Source organism: Oryza glaberrima, chromosome 9 (assembly GCF_000147395.1).
Source record: "Oryza glaberrima chromosome 9, OglaRS2, whole genome shotgun sequence".
Classification (NCBI taxonomy): domain Eukaryota; kingdom Viridiplantae; phylum Streptophyta; class Magnoliopsida; order Poales; family Poaceae; genus Oryza; species Oryza glaberrima.
This window is the reverse complement of record NC_068334.1, coordinates 12,569,566-12,582,611: the sequence shown is the minus strand read 5'-3', so window position 1 is coordinate 12,582,611 and position 13,046 is coordinate 12,569,566. Positions and strand designations below refer to the sequence as shown.

General features: G+C 35.1%; 1 pseudogene; it reads right to left on the bottom strand.

Moving 5' to 3' along the window:
- Positions 1-3,092: 3,092 nt before the first annotated feature.
- Positions 3,093-12,970, bottom strand: LOC127784389 (uncharacterized; annotated as a pseudogene).
- Positions 12,971-13,046: the final 76 nt, after the last annotated feature.

Below are 13,046 nucleotides of genomic sequence, written 5' to 3'. Positions count from 1 at the left end.
CACACTCGAAGATGTAGGTTGAAACTTTTCGACTTTATTGCATCAACTAGTGTTTACAAAGTGCATCAACAGCACTCCTCGCCAAAATCTCAAACTAAATTCGAAACCCTAACTTTCTCTCAACTCTAGTCTCTCTAAAACCGACACCGGGAGGCCTCACCCTCCCTCTCTATTTATACATGAGGTAGGCTGTGCAAAGCCCACGAATCTAACACAACTTAGGACTCCTAACCACGTAGGAAACCCTCTCTTGCAAGTAAACATCTTATCTTTTTCCTTATCTCAATCAAACTTCCCAAATTCGAACTCCCTTCCAAATTCGACTCCTCTTTCCATACGTACACTATCCCTCTTGTATACCATATGGATTTCTTCATCACCACGTGCATTGTCCTCTAGCCTTTAGTATCCCGCATGATCTCTTGATCCCTGGACATCAACTTCTCCCAAGTTGACTCCGATCTATCACCGGCAACACTCTCCCGAGGCCTTAAGCAACACCTGCATATGCAACAACCAAGAAACCATATCCGAGCCTAAGTTCGTCCCAACTTGACACACATTAGTATAACAACAATATCCATACACATAGAAACCATCTAGAAGCCAAATCCCCAAAGGAAATATCCAGATCCAAAAAAACAACCTGAAACCGACATCGATCAGTATCCTGCCGGTCAGACCGTCTGGCCGGCCGGTCTGACCGCCGCAACACCTACGGTCTAACCGGCGGCACTCAGCCGGTCTGACCGCCAGGGTCAACTGAAACAGCACACCTCACAAAATCAACCATCCTATAAAATCTCCAAATTAACATTAGCAAACCACCAATATTTTCATCACAAAATCTAAATCAACTTCTTGATTCTACAGAGGGAAGCCGAGAAGGTAGGTAGTTGGTTTCTTCGAGGTGGGGGTGCAGGGGTTGGAGAGGCAAGGCATTGCGCGAGTGTGCGGTGGTGTGAGAGCTGATCCTAGCTGTCTGCGCGAGTGGATCGGACGGTGCGTGGGCCTTTCATGTGGATACTTGAGTAACAGATGAAAATTTTGGTGTGACGAATGGAAAATTACCAATTGTTTAAGTAGGTTAGATTAAATCATTCATATAGGATTCATGCATCCATGCTTCCGAACTTACAATCATCAAGTTACATATATGCTCTACAAATGGACATGCCATTTATTTCTTTCATTGCTAGCTAGTTGGTGCAGGATTTACTTCCATCGTCTTAAAAAGAAAAAAAAAGAATAAGAATAAGAAGAAGAGTTATGTCAACCACGGAAGAAGAAGAAGGCGCATGCTGAATGACGGTGCCAGTGGTAGTAAACATGGGGGCCTGGCCGCATGGAAATGGTGAAGAGAGCGATTCTGGAAGAAGAGGGTTTGAGGAGAGCTGCCCAAAAGGTTAGTTCTGACCTCTCCAAGAATATAACCAAGATTCATAGGTACCTTGCAATCCTTAGATCTATTAGCAAAGAGGACTACTTCGTTCCAAGCATGGTAGGGGGTGAAAATGGTCATGAAAATTCCTAATCGACCGAGCGTCGTTTCCGTATAAAGATTACCGTTTCCAACCATTACCCTTTTTGGCTATATATAAATTTTATTTTTTTCTGTTTTTTTCTGCACCATAATAATATCGTTACTGATTAGTTTAAATTGTAAATATGGTCAATTACCGACCGATCGAGCATCTAAATAGATGCTACTGATTCCAACCATTTTCATCCCCTCATCATTCCTTACCATTGTCGCTCAACAAAGCTCCAGATGGGCCAAATGAAAGGAAATTCAGGCCCAAGTAAATAGGAACTTTTAAGAATTTTGCATGGATAAATTGAATAGGATTCAAAGGAAATAAAATCTAAAGAATTATGGACAATTTGGATTTTTAGGGTAAATTTGAATAGGGTTTCTAAGGTACTAGGAGGATTTGGAAATATTTTTGGAATAAAAATTTAAGGGATTTATTTTGAGGCAGAGGTTTAAAAAGGAAAAACAACGAATTTAAGTGAAATTCAATAAGAACTAAATGTAAAACTTTTCAAAAAAATTCTCTTAAATTTGAAATTTCTGAGTATGTTACATAGCCTACAAATGGATGATGTACTACAAAATTTTACATAATATATACTCTATAGCTATAGCATTCAGAACTTTAGGTCAGGACTGGCCATTGCCCAACACAAGAATAGATATGGGCGTGTGGATTCTATAAATTTCTATGTGAGGGTCTAGATAGAACTCTTGTGAATCCATCTTTTAGACCAGCCAGTACATGCGAAAAAAGGGATGAATCTGTCATGTGTGTTTTACCCAAAATGATTAAAAACAGAAATGCTTTTACCCCACCGTTTTTCAGCAAATCACTAAAATTATTAAGGTGAAATATTTTGTCTATATGTTAGACTAAATAAAAGGTCAAGCTGTTTAATTTAATAGCAAATTTTGTTGTAGGACATCCAAAATTTGTGTAATTTGCTGATAGACATCGAAAAAACATGTCATGGCTTAAAGACATTCTAAAAACTAGTAATTTGCTGAGAACACTTTTGACTCAATTGAAGAGATAAATTCTTGTGAAAGACATGAATGCCCCTAGAATCACATGCTTCGAACAAAATGTTAGAGTAAAACATTAGAAATTTATACAACTCTAAATTTACCATCACCCCAGGTACATCACTAGTATACATCATATTTCATCTTCACTCCAGCCTGAGCTCAAAATATTTTGATAATAGGGGCATTCTTGTCTTTTAAAAAAAATCTCTATCCGATTGAGTCGAAAGTGTCATCCAGCAAATTACCAGTTTTTTAGCCGTGGCATGCTTGTACGATGTTTATTTTAAGTTTCCTGTAGCAAATTTTGCCTAATTCAATGTACAAACCCTTATTTTTTAAAAAAAAATTCTTCAGAAAACGAGGAATTAGATTAATCTCTCCCTTTTTCTCAAGATCGAAGAACCATGCTCTTAATTGAGTGCACACTTACATTACACTTATCACTACGAAATAGAGCAATTGGACAACTATTGGTTTTATACATCCTCACTGAAAAGAGAACACAGCATATCTAAGCAAGACAAAATCAAAATGCAGGCATCAATATTTGAGCTGCCACATTAACATCTGCACCAGGATTGAGGGCCATAGTTGTTCCTCGTTCCATGTCGTGCACATATAATCCTTTGTCACCACGCATTAAAAAATAAATGCAGTTTCCATCCATATAAACTTCTTTTGCATTAACCGATACTCCGGAGTTCTTAATGGTATTAACTACAAATGCTCTGTCCTCAAGTGTGTCCATCTTCACCTAAGCTCTTCTTGTTATGTCCAGCTTGTGAACATCGATCTCCACTGTTTTTTGAGAACATCTCATTGGATGGTAAAAGAACAAGATGAACAAATCTCCGCTTGATTCTAACAAACAGATTTCCGCATAGTGATACACTATATTATGTGTCGATTTAATAGGAATAATATCAAATGTTGGATAAGGGAAGAATTCTAGTGTCACGATACGATCACCAAATGTCGTGTAGAACTTCCCCCCCCCACTGCAGTGAGAAGGGACATAGATTTAATAACAGTGAAACGGTGATGATGAAACCTCCTAGCATGATACTTATGCATAGACCACTAGGTTCCTCCAATATGACAATACCAAATTATTGTGTCATGAAGGCTTAGTACGAGCACGATGTAGTTTGGATCAGTGGGACTATGCGATAACAAACACCTCGTGTAATTCTTTCTGAGGAATCTATCTTGATCGAAGGGTAGGCTAATTCTCTGAGATGTAGATGGGTTCCACAAAAAGATCTCATGTGAGTCACGGTGCAGCATGAGCAACCAACCTTGCGGTGTTATCCAATAAAAGTGGTCTTTCAAATCATCTGGCTTGTCGTGAGCTACCAATTGTTTGCTAGAGATGTTGTAAAGGAGCAAAGTGTCATTTACCTCCTTAGCCTCATCAGTAGTGTTATCATCATCATCACCATTTACATCAATTTCATTATCCTCACTTATTCCATCATCATCAGTTTCCTCTGTAGATTCATCTGCATCACTTGTCTCACTAAACTCATCTTCGTCGCTCACATCGTCATCATCACCACTTTCTTCATTGTCCTCGTTGTCGCTTTCTTCCATAGGCATATAATAGTTGTAATGAAACCATAACATTGGAGCTAATTTAGGATCCAATAAAATTGATTGTTTGTTCTCTTTAATCCCGATCTGCATACTCAAGCTGCATACAGAAATGAGTACTCTAAAGAAATTGAAATTTATTCAAATTAATGTCGACGATGCTGTGTACAAAGAGGTGGTTCTATAATTTCTGAACTCTAAGCGTTAGAGCTAGCAATGTGGAGATAGTAATAATTAAATAACAAGAAAAAGGACCCTATATATATAGGTATATATCGTGTGAAGCATTATTATATATAGCAAAAAAGAGAGAGAAAGACACATTTAAGTCTCCGTTTTATTAAAAAAAAAGAGAGAGAAACATGTAAGAAAAAAAATCTATAACAGTTTCATATACAATGGTCTAGTTGGCATGATCACATGATAATAGTAACTGAGAGTAATAATTAAATTAAATTTTCTGTCGCAAAAAGAACATAGTAATAATAACATTCTCTAGAATACCTTTATGCGTTCCTTTTAGATTGCCTATCAACACGGCTGCAGCCGCCCGCAGGTAATTAATTACGATTTTGCTAGATCTTTGTCAACAGATTTTCACCCCTAATATTTATCGTTTTTCTATCCGTAGGATTTGCGCTATGATTCGTGTATTTCCGTGTGTGGATGAGACCGTGTGGCGTGTGAGTAGATGGCCTGGGAGTCAATGTGGGCCAACCCATGTTAAATTTTGGATTCCGCGCTATTATGTCCGTAACCGTTGGTTGTTTCCTCAGCTCTATTTCTTTAGGCTGTGTTGTTTCCTGGTGATCTGGGTGGGTGATTGTGAGTGAGTTTTGCTTTGTTTTCCGCGTGTACGTTTCTTAAACTATTAAACGGTGCGTTTTTTTATAAAAAAACATTATAGAAAAGTTGCTTTAAAAAATCATATTAATCCATTTCTAAAGTTTAAAATACTTAATAATCAATTAATTATGTGCTAATAGCTCACCTCGTTTTACATATCTTCTTAATCTCCTCTGTCTCCTCTCTTCAAACACAGCCTTATTCTCTCTCTTTCTCTACCTCTCTTTCTCCTCTTTCTTTTCTCTTCTCGTTTTCTCCGTCGAGAGAGAGAGAGAGCTCGCGGCGAGAGAGAGCACGAGCAGCTCCCCGGCGGGAGAGAGAGAGAGCGCGCGCGCTCGCTGGGGGAGACAACTCGAGAGAGAGTTTTTTTTGAGTTTCTTCCCTGATTTGCTGGCATCATTAGCTTGTGTTTTGGTTTTTTCAATGTCAATAGGGCTAGGTTTAGAAGATTCGGGTCAATATATGACGATTTTTTTTGCTCTCAACGTATGGATCTGATTCAGAATCACTTGTTTTAGTTTTGGAATCCGTTTAGGTTTTGGATTCCCTAAGTTTTTAGTTATAGTTTGGTTCAGTTCAGTCCAGGGTGTTTTGTTACTGGTCCATTGTTTGCAAACGACCAGATTCGATGGTGTTCTATGTTTTTTTTTCTAATCCACGAGGGTTTTTGTATTTTTGGTTCGATTTTTCTTCAGGGGTGTTCATGTTGGGGGTTGGATTCAGGGGTATTTGATGGAGTTAAAGGTTTAATTCGAGGTGGATTTAGGGGGTTTTTTTCTAATCACCCAGATAGTTGATCATTTTTTGGATCCCTGCATAAATTTTCTTCGGGGAGGGGGTCAGATTCATGAGTTGATTATTTTTGCTTTGATTTATGTGTGATTTGAATATAGTAGGGAAGCATCATTGCAACTTTATCTGAATGTTGCATTTCACTTTCAGTGATTAGTTGACTGATCTGTTAAACTCTTGCATGTGTCTGAATTTTTCTGCATGTGAAGCATTTCGTTTCAGAGATGATTGATCTGTCAACTCCCTGCATATATCTTCTGAATTCTTATGCATCTGAAGAATTTTGTTTTACATATGCATGCTAACTGATCCCCAAGTATGTTTTGTGTTGCCTTCTGCAGCATATGAATCATTTCGTTTCAGAGATGTACGGTTTGATTTCCCAGTATGCTGAGTTGCTTGGTTAAATTAAACCCAAACCCCTACATGCGTTCTGCTTTCTTCAGATTGTATTCTACTGTACTATTTGGTTTATAAAATTCCTGTACATGTTCTGAACTTTTCGGTGCTGATCTAAATGAGTTAGCAACAAGCCAATACCTGAACTTGGTCCCTGTTACTTGGTCCCTGTTGCTTTGAGAAATTATGGGCTATTGGTTGCACCTGCTCTTTCTTCTCTTCTGTGTTTTTGTTCATTGTCAATCGCTCGTAAATCGTAAATCTGTTTGAATTGGCGCTATTTCTGAACTTGGGAACATAATTGGCACTATTTCTGAATTGGGAACAGGGGATAGCACGCTCGTAAATCTATTTGAATTGTCAGTATTTTTTGAATCTTGGAGCAGGCTATTGCACAGTTTCAGTCGACATGAGCTTTTTAAAATCTCATACTTCAGCAAACTGAAAAATAATTTGGAGGGTTTCAGTCTAATGTTGATCTAATGCATTTCAATGGTAGCAAAACCAAGGTCACTTGGGTGCCTGGAGGTATTCACATGCCTGAAATATCTCTATGATTTTTTTTCTTCTTTATTCTGAATGACCCATCGTCCCATCCCAATATTGTTCCCATGTTAATTATGTGTGGAGCTTGTTAGTCAGTTAACTCATTTGCTGTGAAATTTAATCGGGAGGCTCAACAACAACACCCTGTCTGGTCCATTCCCTTCTGCATCAGCTAACTTGTCACATCTTGTTGTCATGTGAGTAAATTAATCTCAGTTTTCCCCTGCTCTTGCTTTGGGCTGCTGTAATTAATCGATCAGTTTGTATTTTTGTCTCACCCTGCAGTTGTGTCATTTATTCGGAGATGCTTTTTCTCGATCTGCTTTTGCTTGAGTTATATTGAACTGCATAATTTTGAAAGTTGGTCCTTTTAATCAGAGGAAATAAACTTGTCACTGATTTATATATATATATTTAAGCATAAATGTCTTTTATATTTTAAAACGACAAATCTATGCTTCTATTCATTTCTAAAATATTAGCTGCACGGAAGTAATGACATTTAACACATAATATGAAAGCACTAATTTGGCACTAGTAATCACACATATGTTCAAGGCTGTTGTAATGATACATCTGTTGTAATCGGCCTGCTTGGAACATGTGTAAGGCTGCAAGTCTTAATGCTTAATAGTATATATTGCATATGTATTTTTTACCAGTTTCCATGGTTCTAGCATGTATTTTTTTACCTGCTTCCATAGTTCTGAACTTCTGATTGATGCTGCTTTTATGGTTAATGGTGTATTCCATGTACTATTAGCTAGCATGTGCTTTTCCCTGATTCTGTTTCCATAGTTTTTAATGATGCACCTACATGCTTAATGGTATATAGCATGTGTGTTTTATATTTCTGAATGATGCCAAGTAAATCTGTCAGGGCATCTTGCCAATTTCCTTGTGTGTTCTCGAGCATTTTATGAGCATATAATAATTGTATCGATAGCATTTCAGGTTTGCTCAGTGCATCAGTTGTTTTTTCAATTCTGAATGCATCCCAATATTGTTCGGTGCTGATCCAAATGATTTAGCAACAAAACATTATAAAATTCCAGTATTTCTGGCCTTTCATTGTGTTCTTTTTCTATGTTAATCGATACACAATTGTAAATCTATTTGAATTGGCACTATTTCTGAATTTGGGAACAAATTTTGCACTATTTCCGAGTTTGTGAACAGGGTATAGTATGATTTCCTATTTGATATACTTAGAAAGATGATATGTGCATATATATTTACTGATTGAACTATTTTTTTTTTGTATTGTATGGTTCAATTTCCTTCATCCTCCATTTGATGCTCCCCTGTACCTGCAAAAAACCAATGTAAACTTGAACTTTTCTTCCTTTGTAGCATCTACCACAAATATTTTTGCATATCTACTAGTGCATTCTTTCTTAGGTATTTGACTTCTTAAATTAATATTTTTTTAGTTTATATGCATCAAACATTTAATAAATCTAACCTTAACTCCAGTTACAGTACAATTCTACATGACTTACAGTGCACTTAAAGTGCAAAACGCCCTCAGTTACAGTTGTAAATTTAGCCTTGATGCATTGTAACTTTTAGTTTTCTATGTTAAACAATTTTGTTTTTATGCTATATTGACTGAATCTGAGGAAAACATGATTGTGACTATATTGGTTGTTCATTTGCTCATTTCTCTTTTCATGTTTTTAAATTTGTTGACTAAATCTATTATGGTTATAACTGTGATTGATTTGTTGACCAAAATAACACAGTTTTTTCTACTCGTATTATTCCTTGGGGTTTACTAGTATTTAATGTTAGATTTTGTAGCAACTGGATGATCTTAACTTTACTATTTTCCAATATTATGCTTCTATACCTTATTTAATATTTTTGCATATCTACTAGCGTATCTTTTCTTAGGTATTTCACTTCTTAAATTAAATGGTTAGGTTTTATGCATAGAACATATGATATATCTAACCTCATTTTCAGTTACATTACAATTCAACACCACTTACAGTGCAAAATGCCCTCAGTTACAGTTGTAAATTTAGCCTTGATGCATTGTAACTTTTAGGTTTTTTGTTATATTGAGCTAATATGAGGAAACATGATTTTTGTGAATATATTGCTAATTTTGGTTATGCAAATCAACTAGTGTATTGATCTTAGGTGCTTGACTTCTTAAATTAAATATTTAGTTTCCATGCAGTATAAAAATAGCATAAATATGCTTTTTGTACACTTGCAGTGTGAGCAATCACCACTTACAATGCATTTACAGTGTAAATATACCATAGATACATTTGTAACTTTAGTGATGATGTGTTGTAACTATTGCTTTCTTGTAGTTCTAGTTGCCATTAAGTCAACATCTAATTGAGGTTATGAAAGTTCAGTTATGATTTAAGATTGTATCATATTAATAAGTTATGTGCTTGGAGGACTGAATTTTATATTGAAGAATTTTTATGCATTTGCACAAGACTGCATGAATGTGTTATGTGCGATGTTTCTCTTCTATATTTGATTTTTTTTTAGTACTGAAACCAGCATAGCATGATATGTATTTGCAGTTAAGTAGGCACAATATAGTACTCTCTGTTTATTTGAATATACATACCTGATTGCCCAATGTTAAGTTTGATATATTCATTCCCATGGTCCGCAAGTTGTTGTCCTTCGTACAATCTGTAATTGACATCATACCTGCAAAATGTATTTCAAAACATTAGTACAACATGTGACTAGTAGTTATAGTTTCTAGGTTTTTGTCTTCTTAACTTAAACAATTATATTCATAGTCTAAAATTAGGATAAATATAAATTTTAAATTGATTTACAGTACAATGCATCACCACTTACAGTGCAGTTACAATGGAAATAGCCCCCAGTTATACATGTAAATTTAGCTGTCCATGGCGTGCTTGATTTGGTTGCGATCGATCTGGGGATTCGTTGACTAATGCGTGATCTTTTTTTTCTTGTCTTTTTGTGAGATTTCTTGGATGCCAAGTCCATCATAATGACTCGTGCTGTATAATTGGGCTACAAAAAGTTGCATTTCTGCCAAAAGTGATTTCTTCATATTGGGCTGTCAACTTTTAGTTTTTGGCTTTGTTCTTAATTTTTCCATTTTGATTGGTGTTTTATATTTATTTTGGGCCAGTTTTTACAGCCCGTGTTGTTTGTTGTTTTGGATTCCGGCCCAGCGAGAAAAGTTTATTTTTCTTGCTTTTTTTTGTACCTTAGATGGTCATCCAAGGGTGGCCAAAATCTGGGTGATTTTGGCCAAAAAATCTGTCGACAAATAGTGATATACGATTTTGCTAGTTCTTTGTCGAGTGATTTTAATATCTGTGCACAGAAGTTTGTGATATGTGCAAATTATGTACAAAATTTAATATATGGGCAAATTTGTACACAACTGGAGATATGACCATTTGGACCACAATGCTCTATTTTTTTTTATCCTAGGCTCTAATCTAATTGTTGTGCTTTGTTAAACACCACTGTCTGAAGATGATTTTCACTTGAGGAAAATCTTCAGTCCATTGTGACAAAGTGACTCCTTTTCTGAACAAATTCTTTATTTTTTGAAGAAATTCAAGCATGCTTGCAGTTTTAGCCCAGTTACAGTCTATATGTACTGTAGTTACATATGTAACTTTTGTTATTTCTCACTGTAACTAACTATAGATATATAGTCCTTGAAAATTTATCAACGCTACAATCTCTAATTTATTGTATATAATTTTATGCTAGATTATATTGTCTGCCAAGATCATTTTATGGTGCATAATCCTAGGTGAGCATGATAACTGACCTTTCAATGTTTTCTTGCTTCTTATTTCTCCGGACAAAATTTTGTCATTTTCATATCTCTCCGATTGCATATCCCCTGATTTTTCAGACTGTAACCCATCAGACCCTGCATGTTTATATTATTTTGTAACATAATTTAGAACTTGTTATAATAGGGGAAAATATTTAATGCTGCTGCATGAGTACTGAATTTTTTTGAAGAAATTCAAGCATGAAAGCTGTTATAGCCTAGTTACAGTTCAGATGTAATGTAGTTACATATGTAACTTTTCTTATTTCTCACTGTAACTGACTATAGATAGATAGCTCTTTAGATTTTTCAAAGCCGCCATCTCTAATATGTGCTAGATTAAATTGTCTGTCAAGGTCAAATATGGACCATAATGCTAGGTTAGCATGATTATGACCTTTAGTTGTCTTCTTGCTTCTTTTTTCATCAGACGAAATTAATGTTATCTCTTTCATATCTCTCTGATTATGTATCCACTGTTACTTAAGATCGAATTGTAACAGAACCTGCATAGATAGGTTGTTTGTAATATAATTTAGATAATGTATATTAGACAAATTTTTTTTGAAGAAATTCAAGCATGATTGTAGTTACATCCCAGTTACAGTCAATATGTACTGTAGTTACATATGTAACTTCTGTTACTTCTCACTGTAACTGGAGATAGATAGTTTTTCAAAAAAAAAAAATCATGCTTTCAGGTATACAAAATTGTGCTAGATTTTATTGACTGACAAGATCAAATTTGGTGCATAATGCTATCTGTCCATTGTTCTGACCTTCAAGTGTCTTCTTGCTTATTAATTCTTCTGAGAAAATTTTGTCACTTTGACATCTATTTGACTCTGTATTCACTGTTGCTTGAGCTTCTAATCTAACAGGCGTTGCATGTTTCAATCATTTGTAGTACAATTTAGAACAAGTCATAATAGTAAAAAATGTTAATGCTGTTGCATGAGTACTGAATTTTTTGAAGAAATTCAAGCATGATTGCAGTTAAAGCCCAGTTACAGTCAATATGTACTGTAGTTACATATGTAATTTCTGTTATTTCTCACTGTAACTGGATATAGATATATAGTTCTTTAAAAATTTATCATGCTACTATCTCTAATTTGTTGTATATAAATTTTTGCTAGATGACATTTTCTGACAAGATAAAAAATGGTCCATAATGCTAGGTGAGAATGATTCTCACCTTTAACTGTCTTCTTGCTTCTCATTTCTTCAGACACAATTTTGCTTCTCATTTCATATCCATCTGATTGTGTATCTCCTGATTTTTGAGATTGCAATGTACCTGACCCTACATGATTAGGTTATTTGTAATATAATTTAGAACATTTTGTCATAGGCAAAAAAAAAGTTAGTGCATGAGTACTGAATTTTTTTTAAAAAAAAATCAAAGGATGATTCCAGTTATAACCCAGTTACTGTTCAAATGTACTGTAGTTACATCTGTAACTTTTGTTATTTCTCACTGTAACTGACCGTAGATAGATAGTTCTTTATATATTTGTAACATAATTTAGAGCTTGTTATACTAGGGGAAAGTGTTTTAATGTTGCTGCATGAATACTGAATTTTTTAAGAAATTTAAGAATGATTCCATTTACAGCCCAGGTACAGTTAGATGTACAGTAGTTACATCTGTAACTTTTGTTATTTCTCACTGTAACTGACTATAGATAGATAGCTCTTTATATATTTGTAACATAATTTAGAGCTTGTTATACTAGGGGAAAGTGTTTTAATGTTGCTGCATGAATACTGAATTTTTTAAGAAATTTAAGAATGATTCCATTTACAGCCCAGTTACAGTTAGATGTACAGTAGTTACATCTGTAACTTTTGTTATTTGTAACTGTAACTGACTATAGATTGATAGCTCTTTATATATTTGTAACATAATTTAGAGTTTGTTATAATTGGGGAAATGTTTTAATGTCGCAGTATAAGTACTGAATTTTTTAAGAAATTTAAGAATGATTCCATTTACAGCCCAGTTACAGTTTAGATGTACTGTAGTTATATATGTAACTTTTGTTATTTGTAACTGTAACTGACTATAGATTGATAGTTTTTGTTACGAGTTTTTCTGGAAAAGTTACATACTTTTAACTACTTGATCTAAAGAAATTTCCTATTCCAAGTGCTTTTCTCCAATATTTTTACAGAACTGAGTTGTTTTTGTTTGATTTAAAAGATGACTGGCAGAATATGGTGAAGTCAATGGGGGAAAGGTAAAGGTGGATTTTGTGCTAGGTAATTTGTTACCTGGAAGATTATGTCTTGTTGATTTCAACTTCTTGACCTCAATGTTCTTGGTAAGAATTTGCTCCTTCTTCTTTTTCTCGTTCTCCTCACTGTCTATGGCGTGCTCGATTTGTTTTGCTCGATCTGGGGGATTTGTGCGAACTGGTGTGGTCTCCCTGTGTTATTTTGTTTTTTTCTGACCTTTATTAGATGTGAAGTTGATCATAATGGGCCGTG